The following is a 12,212-nucleotide window of genomic DNA, read 5'->3' on the forward strand; positions in this document are numbered from 1 at the left end:
ATCCCAGGCATCTTGAAAATGGACATAATATCAACGGACTAGGCTCACTTCCCCTTCTTTAGCATCGTTGACCTCACTTATCCCCTGCCTGTTGAACATCACAACAGAAACTTTCCCAGAAATAAACCGTGAGGCTGAAATTCCCTCAGCTCCAGGGGGGAAAAAAAAACTCCCTATGCCCTTTTCATTAGATAACTGGTTAATCTTTGAAGTTTCAGTAAAACGTTGAATTCTAAGATAAATCATCTTTCCATACTAACAGCACAGCCAACTTTCCCTTCAGAGCAGTGATATACCAAAATAAGAATGGTAGCCTTGTGCAGTCGTCATTACGGACCCCACTACATGACTAAGCTCAAATTAGTGACCTTCCACAGCCTGGATGAAGTTTCACAAAGGGTAGCTGGAGTTCACATGCAGTCTAGGAACACCAAGCTATGTCTAAGCACCTCAAACAGCAGCACAACTCCACTAGGGAAAAATCTCATTTTGCCCAAACATTGTAGACCCTGTAATAGATATGCTCTTCATTTGTCATCCTTATTTAGAAATTAACATATGATCATTTTCCTAAGTCTTTCCTAGGATCTCCTTACAATGCTTTTCATTTGAAATAATCTATTTTCAAATCCAAGGAAGTTTCTACAATTACAATTATACATAATCCAGCACTGCCTAGGACCAGACAAAGACAATACACCAAATTCCAGTTACCTTCGTCAGCAAACAGTCTGCCCATAATTTTGTCAGGAATTGAAGAGCATTCTCCCATTCCATCTGCTCAGCAAACTTTCATCTTCCGCAAGGGCTCTTTTAATGTACTTCTAAAGCTGCTTCTGTTGCAAGTACAAACTGCTACACACTGACTCCGCAGTGACATTCTCCCAGAATGCCACTGGATCCCTCAGGGGCTCAGGGATACGAACTTGAAAGAAGTTGAAGGAAGACGTCCCCCTCTTCCCAGCCTCCTCTCTCAACACAGCTTCCCTCCAAGAGACCTGCTTCAAAAGTCCAGACCCAATGAAGTCACTCATGACCTCACAAACCTCTAGTTTAACTCTTTAAGAGCCAGATGGCAAGCTGACAGCAGGCAGAAAAGGCAACTGTCTAAGCTTATTTGGAGTGGTTGCCGTTTAAGGGAAAGGAGACATTTGTCCAGCATCGTTCAAAACAAAGTAACTTTGCCACTGATTTGGTTTAATAGCACTAAAGTTTTCTGAACAACTATTTTATAGACTGCAATTTCCTACAGCACACACAGCCTGGTCCTAAAGAAATGACTGAAATAGACAACAAAATAGATTTAAGTCATTAATATTATACACAATTTAGCTCTGTTAAATTCACACTTAATTTTATGTAATTTGTGATTTTCTATTTTCATTTCTAGTTTTGTTTTTTCTGCTCGTGGATGTGAAAATATTTATTGTCCTGTTGGTTGTCCAAAGCCTGCTTCAGACACATAAGTGGCCAGGCAACACACACAGCTGTCAGACACAGGCAACAACTGCCACAGAGGCATCGGAGAAACCAGGGACAGCAGGAGCTGAGATCCAGTGGAAGCCGTGGCCGCTAGACCTAACCAATGGATGCCAGAGTGTGTGTCAGCCCCTAACAGGGATAGGAGACCAGCCTTACTTCAGTTTCTTTTCCATGCTTTTCCTGGGGCTCCTGCTATTTTTGTTGGGATACGGGGATTATGAGGACCTGGAGATTTAAATGACTAAAAATTACTTTCTAAACAGAAGTGGATAAAAATTATACACTCGAAGAACATGTAATATGCCCTTTCAAGAATGTTCTGGTTTACCAGAAAATGATTATACTTACCATGCCGTAATTTTATTCCTAAATATATACCCAGACTAGAGAAGTTCTTCCATGTGTTCCCAAAAAGCCACATGAAGGTTCTGTGCACATCGCCATGCTGTTTGACATAATATGACAGTCAAAATGCCCATAAATAGAAAAATGAAAAAAATAGGTTATAGTATGTTCACATAATGAATACTATACAGCAATTAAACTGATCAAACTAGTGCCGAGTCAATAAGAATGAATTTCAAATACTGAGAAAAAAAGGGTAAAGACAGAAAGGGACAATCTAGAAATACAGGTATGTCCTCAAAAAGCAGCCACCACTGCCAGGCAAAGGCAACCTGCACGTATGAAAGAACTCAGACACAATGGCCAGTTTCACAAAAGGAAACAAGATAGCTTGTATATGAAGCTGAAAAGTGTGTGAAACAACACTGTTTAATGATTACAGATGCACATCTCTAAAGGAATGATAAACATCAGCAGCTCATGGTTACTTCACTACGTAGGGAAGGAAAGAGAGGAATGAGATCTGGGGGCATAAAGAGGAGAGGAGTTTGCAATTCATCTGAAATGCTTTTATTTCCTAAGTGGGATGATGAGATCACAGGTGTTTATTATTGTCTACACTTTTTGGTATGCCTCAAATGTTACAGAAGCTTTAGAAAGCCAACTGCATAATGACTACAACCTCTTTGAGTGCAGCAACACCTGTTCAGTCTGGACAATTAACAGAACAGGGGGCAAAGAGGTTAACAATTCCCTTCACTCTCAAGTCCCCAAATCCAAGCAGCTGCTGCTCCTTCTGCCACAGTTCAGCTCCTTCTCTCTGGCATGTCACCCTGCTCCACGCCACCCACAACCCTTTACACATAGCCAACTCAGCCTTCACAGCCCACCTCAAAATGCAGCACCCCCACAAGGACCTCCGTGACATCCCACGATGCAAGTAACCCCCACCTCAGAACCATGGAGCCTGGCTCTCTGGGCTCTGCACTAGAGTTATTTCTGAAGTTATCTGATCTGCCTGTTTGGGAGACACCTTAATATCTACTATAGAGCAGCTGCTCATTAAGTTCTTCATTCAACAAAAACTGAGTGCCCAGTATGTGCTGGCCACTATGCCAGGGGTTCTGAGTCCCAAAACGTAGAACTTGAGGAGACCACGGCCTAACAGAAGAGACAGGCCTGTAGCTAAGTATAACACTATTAATACTACGTGCTGAATCCTCAAATAGTTGCTAAGTGAATGCCAACTACAAATAATGAAATTTTAGGATAGCTTCGCAATAGTAACTATTCAATACATCTTATTTTCTCTATACTAAAGACTTTATAATATTACTCTTGACAAGAAAATGTCACCTTGTTTGCGTTGAGGTGGGGCTCCTAAATAGAGTAATTATAAAGACAATAAAAGAAACTATCATTAAACCTCCTCAGAGTCAAGGAATTGAAGGCTCTTAGAATTATTATTACAGAAAAACAACATCTCAAGTCAATTCGATTTTACCACAGTCCATTCAAACTGGGTGACTTTGAAGAGGTTTTAAAGACATTTCAAGCACTGTTATTACTGATAATAGCCAACATTTATTGAGTACTCATTAAGTGCCAGTAAATGATTACTGATTATTTGCCAGTAAATGATTTATACAGAGAATTGACTAAAATTTGAACCAAAGCACTTAAGAACCCACACTCTTCACCACCAACCATACGTTTCCTAAGCAGGAAAATCAATCAATCCCTGCTGATATAATTTGGATGGACTCCCTACCACCACCACACCAAAGACAACAGAAGAAATCATTTCCAGGTTCACAGCCAGGAGCACTCACTTTCACAAACCTCTGTTAGGAGAATCCTCCCCTCCAAAAGCGGAGTTACCTTTAACAGGCCCACATGCCCCTGAGAACGGGGACTGGCTCAACTTTGTATTCTGCCTCTATGCAACTTGCAGTAAACGCCTCTCAAAAGCACCTTCCAGTAAACGCTGCTCAAACTTTAACGTGATCATGGATCACCTGGGAATGTGTTAAAATGCAAATTTTGCTTGAGCAGGTCCAGGGTGGTGTCTGAGAGACACATTTCTAACCAGGTCCAGGTGATGTCTGTTAGTCTGAGGCCCACACCTGGGAGTAGCAAGGTGTTGAGAACCTAGGCTGCACATCAGAATCACCGGGGAAGCTTTTAAAGCTATCCATGTCCAGGTGCCACTCTAACAAATAGAATCTCTGACGGTGAAGGCTGGAGATGAGAAGCTTACAGAGCTCCCTGTATGATTCTAATGAGCAATCAAGTTTGAGAACTACTGTGCTACAGCTTTACTACTCAAGGTTTGCTCCATGGACCACTGTTCTAGACCAGTGCTTTGCAAACTTCCACGTGAATGTAAACCACCTGGACCTCTTGGTAAAATGCAGATTCTAATGTAGTAGGTCAGGGTGGGACTGAGGATTCTGCAATTCTAATAAGCTCCCAAGTGAATGCTGTTGGGTGGCAAGATGGTGAGTAAAAACATCAGAAAATCTCAGGAGTTCAGTGTGTGTGATTTTTAAGGCTTTCCTTTTGTAATTTTAGATTCAGAGACCAGTAGAATACCTGCAAATTGAGCGTCAGGCACAGGCATAAGAAACAGCGTATGAGGTATGGGGATTACAAAATGGAAGCATTTATCTAACATTAGACAGGACAGAGATTAATATTAATCCTCATTAGCATTCATGAGAAACATATTTACCTTCCCTTGCACCATGGCCACTGTCTGTCTCAAGTACTAAAAATGAAGGCTCTGCTAACAGCTTGAGCCAATTCAATAGACAGACATACCTTGGATATATTGCTGGTTCAATTCCAGAATGCTGCAATAAAGCAATTATCACAATAGAGCAAGTGATACAAATTTCTGCATTTTCTGGTGCCTATAAGAGTTAGGTTTACGCTGTAGTTTCTCAGTGTGCAACAGTATTTTGTCTAAAAACAACAGTGTACATACTTTCATTTAAAAACAAACTTTATTGCTAAAAAATGCTAATGATCATCTGAGTACTCAGCAAGTCCTAATCTTTTTGCTGATGGAAGGACTTGCCTCGATGTTGATGGCTGCTGACTGATCAGGGTAGTGGTTGCAGAAGGTTGCGGTGGCTGTGGCAACTTCTGAAAATAAGACAAAAATGAAGTTTGCTGCATCAATGAACTCTTCTTTTCACAAAATATTTCTCTGTAGCCTGTGAGGCTGCTTGATAATCTTTTACCCACCACAAAACTTTTTTTTTTCAAAGTTAAAGTCAATCCTCTCAAACCTTCCCACTGCTTTATTAAGTTTATGAAATATTCCAAATCCTTTGTAGTCATCTCAATGAGGTTCACAGCATTTTCATCAGCAGTAGACTTCATTTCAAGAAACCGTTTTCTTTATTCACCCATAAGAAGCAACTCCTCATTTATTAAAGTTTTATCATGACACTGTAGCAATTCAGTCACATCTTAAGGCTCCACTTCTCGTTCGCCTGCTATTTCCACCACATCTGCAGTTATTTAATCTACTGGAAGTTTCAAACCACTCAGCCATTCATGAAGGTTGGAAACAACATCTTCCAAATTCCTGTTCATGTTGATATCTTGACCTCCTCCTCCCACAAATCATAAATGTTCTTAATGGCATCTAGAATGGTAAATCCTTTCCAGAAGGTTTTCAACTGACTTTGCCCAGATCCATCAGAGGAATCACTATCTATAGTGACTACAGTATTACACAATATATTCCTTCCAAAAAAGCTCAAAGTCAAAATTACTCCTTGATCCATGGTTTGCAGAATGGATATTGTGTTGGGGGGCATTAGAACTACATCAGTCTTCTTGCACATCTCCATCAGAGCTCCTGGGTGACCAGGCATCTTGTCAATGAGTAGCAGTAGTATTTTGAAAGAAATCCTTTTTTTTTTTTTTTGCCCCTAAGCAGTAGGTCTTAATAGTGGGCTTAAAATAGTCAGTAAATCATGCTGTCAGCAGATGTGCTGTTATCTAGCCTTTGTAGTTCCATTCCTAGAGCACAGGCAGAGTAGATTTAAGGATAATTCTGAAGGGCCGTAGGATTTTGAGAAGGGAAAATGAGCACTAACTTCAATTTAGTGTCACTAGCTGCATTAGCTCCTAACAAGGGTCAGCTTGTCCTTTCAAGCTTTAAGAAAAGGCGATGCCTCGTACTCTCTAGCTAAGAAAGTCCTAGACAGCATCTTTTTCCAATAGACGGCTATTTGGTTTACAGTGAAAATGTGTTGTTTAGTGTAGCTACCTTTATCAATTATCCCAGCTAGATCTTCTGGATAACTCACTGCAGCTTCTACATCAGCACTTGCTGCTTCGTCTAGTACTTTTATGTTACGGAGATGGCTTCTTTTCTTAAACCTTATAAACCACCCTCTGCTAGCTTCCAGCTTTTTGGCTGCAGCTCCCTCACCTGTCTCAGCTTTCAGAGAATTGAAGAGAGTTAGAGCCTTACTCTGGCTTCGGCTTAAGGAAACGTTGTGGCTGATTTGATCTTCTATCCAGACCATTAAAACTTTCTCTATATCAGAAATAAGGTGTTTTCCTTATTATTCATGTGTTCTATGAAGTAGCACTCTTAATTTCCTTCAAGAACTTTTCATTGCATTCACAACTTGGCTGTTTGGTGCAAGAGGTCTAGCTTTCAGCGTATTTTGGCTTTCAACATGCCTTCCTCACCAAGTTTAATCCTTTCTAGAATTTTATTTAAAGTGAGAGACATGAGATTCTTCCTTTCATGTGAACATTTAGAGGCATTGCAGGGTTATTAACTGGCATAATCTCAATATTGTGTGTCTCAGGCAATAGGGAGGCCCGAGGAGAGGGAGAGAGAGGGGGAACAGCTGGTTTCATGGAGCAATCAGAACACACAAAACTTATTGATAAGGTTTGCCACGTTATATGGGCATGGTTTATGGGGCCCCAGAACAATGACAATAGTAACATCAAAGATCTCTGACCACAGGTCACCATAACAGATATAACAGTAATGAAAAAGTCTGAAATATTGAGATAATGACTAAAATGTGACACAGAGACAAAAAGTGAGCACCTGTTATTGGAAACATGGCACCAACAGACTTGTTTGAGGCAGGGTTACCACAAATCTGTAATTTGAATAAAAAAAAAAACAGAGTATCTTCAAAGAGCAATAAAGCTAAGTGCAATAAAATGAGGTTTGCCTGTAGCTCTGTATTTCAGTTTACAGAGGGCTTATGAAGTGAAAAACAAGATTAAAGTACTGTAAACAAGCCCCTTTTGAGTTCAGGCAAATTTGTATTCCTGTGTAAAACACCTTCAGAGAACAATTTACTCAAGAAAGTCGGTGTCTTTTTTCCTCCCCAAACCAAGGCTCAATGGATAACATCCAATATTGCAAATATGGTGCTAAGAGACCTCTGCTAAGATGAATATCACTTCCTTTAAAAGTTAAATATTGTACTGATATATGAATAAAAATATTGCTGTATCATCTCGATCAATTAAAGTATTAACCACCATTCCAGTTTTTATTTAGATCTATGATTCTCCTTGTAATCACTTATACCTCCAATGTCCGTTATCATTTGATGCCATTCTTTGATCAAAGCTCATCCAAGTAACAGGCGCCCCACCATGCTCTTCACACCAGTAGCCACCAATATCCAGGGAATTACTTTGGTTTGTTTGTTTTAAGGTTTAAACCACAGAATTAGAATGTCTCCAGGAATAGCTATTTGAAATCCAGGACCATTTCCTGAAGTCATCACTAATTTATAAAAGAGGCACCAAACAGACAGGGAGGGCACAAGATCACCAGGGCAAGGGCTGTCTGAAGGGCACTGAAAGAACAACCAATGACCACTGCACTTAGCTTCCATCCTGGGCTCCCTGACAATCGACCCACTGTTGGAGAAGGGACAATGCACAGAAGAGCTTCCAGGAAACTGAACTTACAGGGCACATTTTCTACAGAGATGGCATTAGAAGGACACAAAAGCAAAACCCAAGTGCTCCTGTGTGAGCCCCTCCTCACAGTCCCATCCTCAGCCCACTCCTCACCCTTAAGAGCCCTCTCATAACCACAGCTGCAAGTCTCACATCTAAAAGGGTGACTCCAAAGTCTCTCCAGTGACCTTCAGTCCCATATTCCCACCAGCCCTACACAAGTAACCCTCTCTCTCCTCCAGTTCGACCTCTTTATATCTGATCCCACTAGGTGTCCTCCTACCAACCTGCTGCTTCCCCCAACTCCAGTGCAGGGTTTCTTGCTCCAGCAAGTCACCCATGCTTGAACTCTCACAATCATTTTGACTCAGCCCCACGTGTCCTAGAGTCAAACATTCATCAAATCCTTGCATCTTTCTTTTTACCAGGCTATTTCTTATCTATTTTCTTATTATTCCTTAGACTCTTAGACTACGACAACACCCATGATAGGTTTAAAATAAATATCCACAAATTAGAACTTAGCAAAGTCTTACCACAAAACTGCCCATTGGTTGATAAGGCTATTTCCATCTTACCAATAAGCAATCAGAAGTTCCACGAATGAAAAGACCTGCCCGAGAACAAGCTGCCAGAAAAGAGGATGGCTTCACCTCTTCTCTTCTGTCTCAACCCTCCAGGTTTATTCCACCTACCACAGTGCACTGTGCTTCATAGACAGAAAGTGATTTCTAAGGAAGCCCCGTAGTAAGTGTCCGATGCAGGACTTCTGTCCATGGCCGAGTGGCAGAATAACTTTTCTTTGGGTTACTACTGTCATTGGTATTCATTTATATTTAATGAGCTCCTACTGTGTACCAGACATTGTTAGGCCACTTGACTTTCTTTTCTTAATTTTTGTTCCATCTGATTAATCTCGTTTCCTCCTCCTTCCTTTACAAGATAGGTATCATTCATTTCATTTTACGCTTGCAGAGCATCCCGGATTTTATGTATTTATTCAGAAATACACACCTAGAAAGTGAAACAATTCGAAACCAGGAATAAATGGCTCTGAGACCTAGAAGAGTCCCTAACCCACATCACTGAGCAGGAACTCCTTTGTGGTTTAAAAAAAAAAAATCAAATCACCATTACACTACTTTGGAAAGAAGCCAGAAAGAGAAAAATGAGAACCTCTTTTTTGACTGAACAAATTTAAAATGTAAAAGAAAAGGATTAAAGAGATTACTGGAGCAACAGCAACAGGCTCATGAAGCCACAAGGCAGCAGAGCTTCCCAGCACCAATGGCAGAAAAGAAGCCCGGAGCTCCGTGGGCAGCCAGATCTCTCCAATTTCACAACATCAAAATGTTGTTCTCTGTCACCAGCTTCACTAATGTCACATTATTTAAAATTATTCTTTTAATATTTATATATTATATTAAAGTGACTTCAAGTTTAAACTGGGATGTTGGAACAGTTTTTCAAATCGCACTTCAACAAATTTCTACTTCTTATTTCACATGAATTCTTCCTAAGCGGACAAACAATACAGATAGAGAAAAACTGAGGAAGAAAGAGAATAATTTCCAAACACTTCATTCCATTTGAGAAGGAGGAGAAAGAAATAAGAGCAAGGCAAAAAAAAAAAAAAAAAAAAAAATCCCCACAAATATCAAATTCAGAGTGGGCTGAAGACAGACTGAAGCGCTTCCCTCAGGCAGATCAGCTGCACGCAGATGTAATTCACCTGTTCTTCCGTACCCGTTAGTATCCTGAGCAAGATCTGAAAGGAAAACTAGGAAGCTTAGATATAAAATAGATCATCACGCTACAAAGGTTATTTCAAAAAGCAGCTTCATATATTTTAGAGAACCAAAAAATAAGTTCCTGCCATGTCACGGTATTTGCTATTTCTTTTTCTCCTGTCCAAACCCAAGTTCAATGGAAATGGACAATATCCAGCTAATGGTCACAGTGACAACACTTGTGCCTTAAGAACTTACTGATTAGAGTTGTGGTCATCTGCTGATAAGCCGGCGAGCGAGAAGCACTCAGACACAAAGGAACCCATTGAAACGTGTATAACTGTAAGTCTCTAATTATCCTTTCTAATTTTGGAGCCATGTGACAGGACTTCACACAGCACTGCTGACCCCCGGTCAGCCTGAGGGCCATGTAGCTGGGCCACATGGGGAGGGGATGCTCCTCTTTGCTTCTTCATTGATATATTGTGTTCCATGCAGAGGCTGAGCTGTTTCCGGCTGACATGTGGCTCACTCATCAACAGGCCGGCAGAGCAAGCACCTGGGAGAATGCATTAGGCTGGTGCAAAAGTAATTGCAGTATTGCCATTGAAAGTAATGACAAAAACCTTAATTATGTTTGTGACAATCTAATAGTCCATCCAGATTTATTCCAGGATTTTAAGAGGCTTTTCACCTTACACAGAGTGAGCCGATTGATGTCACAAAGGTATTTAATACTTTTAAAGACAAATAGACACGCACTCAAAAAAAAAACTGTCTTTCCCAACTGCATACTAGAATATTATAGATTTGGAATATTTTCTTCTTTGACTTGAGTAGAGAGAGTAACGGGGAAGAACAGTGTCCCTCTGGCCGCCAAAGGATGGCTGAGCCCAAGACTGGAAGGCATTCCTGAGAGAAGGAACTAAGTGCTACAACACCGCAATCAGCCTTCCCAACCTCTTGCACCTTTCTTTAAAAGAGCAATTCAGCCGAGAACAGTGTCATCCTGTGCTCAAAAAAAAAATCACTGTCCAATATTGCCACTGAAATAATCTTTAATGACAAAGTAAAGACAGATCTTGAAACAGAAAAGGATTTAAGTAAATCTAGGCAATAGCAAAGCAAATACATTTTTGTTTTGTTGAAGATACCTGGTCTTGTTCTAGATCTACCATGAAATCATTACCACTTGGTCCAGTTCAGCATAGCTCAGTAAGAGCACGGGCTCTGGAGGCTGACTGCCTGTGTTCGAGGGCTGAGTATGCCACTTACCATCTGTGTGACCTTTAGCAAGTTACTCAACCTCTCTGTACCTCAGTTTCCTTATTTGGAAAATTAGAACACTAATAGTTCCTTTCTTCCCCCTATAGCTCATTATGAGAACTAAGCATCATGTGTTTACTAAATAAATCAAACCTATGGGCTACATATGACACACAATTATGTTCAGAGACTAGCTAAAGTAATAACATTTTTTACAAGCTAACGACTAACACTTTATACATTAAAATCAATATTTAGTTTCCTTGGTTCATGTCTACCAAATATCAAGGCGGCGTGATCAAGGGAGAATTCATTAGTCTTATTCCTTTTCTTTTAAGCCTTCCTCAGAGCTCACTTTATCCAATGTACTCAGACCCCCACCACTAGCAAGGAAGCAGGAGAGGCGAGTGAACACAGATGGAATGGAGGCATGGCCACTGCTTTTACTTATCACTCTTCTTTTGTAAATATATTAATACAATGGGAAATTTTTTTCCCTTTAATTCTAACACTTGGGCCCTCAGTGCTTGGCTGAAGGACAGGCTTAATACCTCAATGTCCACTTCCTTGCCTCGGCACAGGGATGTTTTAACGCAGATGAAATTTTAAAAGGCCAGCTCACTGATTGCTTTAAAAATGTGTGGAAACGTGTGTATTATTGACCTGGTAAATTTTCCTTCAAATTGAATGCATACACCACCACCGACAACAACAACAACAAGCAGCTCTACATTTAGAACTTAGTTTCTTGAAAACAGACCATCTCAGACTTCCGGCTTTATCAACACATGGCATGAGAGAAATCAGATCAAAAGAAGAATAACAAAATAAAAGACCCAACACCTAGCACAGTGAATGAATCCGGCCTAGGAGCCAGACAACTTGAATTCTACTACGGTATCTGTCACAAGACAGCCACGTGGCTTTGGGTAATATATCCCACCAAACTGGAATATAGATTCTATATTATATATATATATATATATTTTTTTTTTAAAGGCTATCTGAGGCCCCTTCAAGTAGTAAAATGTCCTCATTCTCTAACCCACAATAGTAACACAATCTTTCTTTGGTTACAACTTCTCCAAATCACCAAGGAAGGTAGAAGGGAGTAAAGAAAAATATGGGTTTTTCAGTTTCCTTAAAATTTCTTAGGATCATTAAACCTGCCCTACCTTTTAACCTTGAATAGAGACATACATCACAAAATAAAGCTTCCTCCACCTGTAACCACTTATTATCATATGCCAACCTCAAATACCACAAAATGGGGGAGTCCCGCCAAGCTTGTCTGTCCAAGCCACTGGCAGTGCTCAGCACATGGTAGGATGACCACCAATCAGGAATTGTACAGTAGGAGTGCCCAGATTCGGGGAGAGGCAAGCTGGCGTGTCTCCAAGGTGCTTGTCACTCACCACTAGA

General features: G+C 40.5%; 1 protein-coding gene across 12 annotated transcripts in view; it reads right to left on the reverse strand.

The window, feature by feature from the left end:
- PSD3 (pleckstrin and Sec7 domain containing 3) overlaps positions 1 to 12,212 on the reverse strand; it is a 713,864-nt gene that overhangs the window by 324,093 nt on the left and 377,559 nt on the right. The window contains exon 1 of one of the 12 annotated variants that reach the window (XM_055116339.2): positions 715 to 932. The exons of the other annotated variants lie outside the window; for them this stretch is intronic. The gene's annotated coding sequence lies outside the window, so the exon portion shown is untranslated. Of the gene's footprint in view, positions 1 to 714; positions 933 to 12,212 lie in introns of those variants that run through there. 12 annotated transcript variants of the gene reach the window in all.

This window comes from Pan paniscus, chromosome 7 (assembly GCF_029289425.2).
Source record: "Pan paniscus chromosome 7, NHGRI_mPanPan1-v2.0_pri, whole genome shotgun sequence".
NCBI lineage: Eukaryota > Metazoa > Chordata > Mammalia > Primates > Hominidae > Pan > Pan paniscus.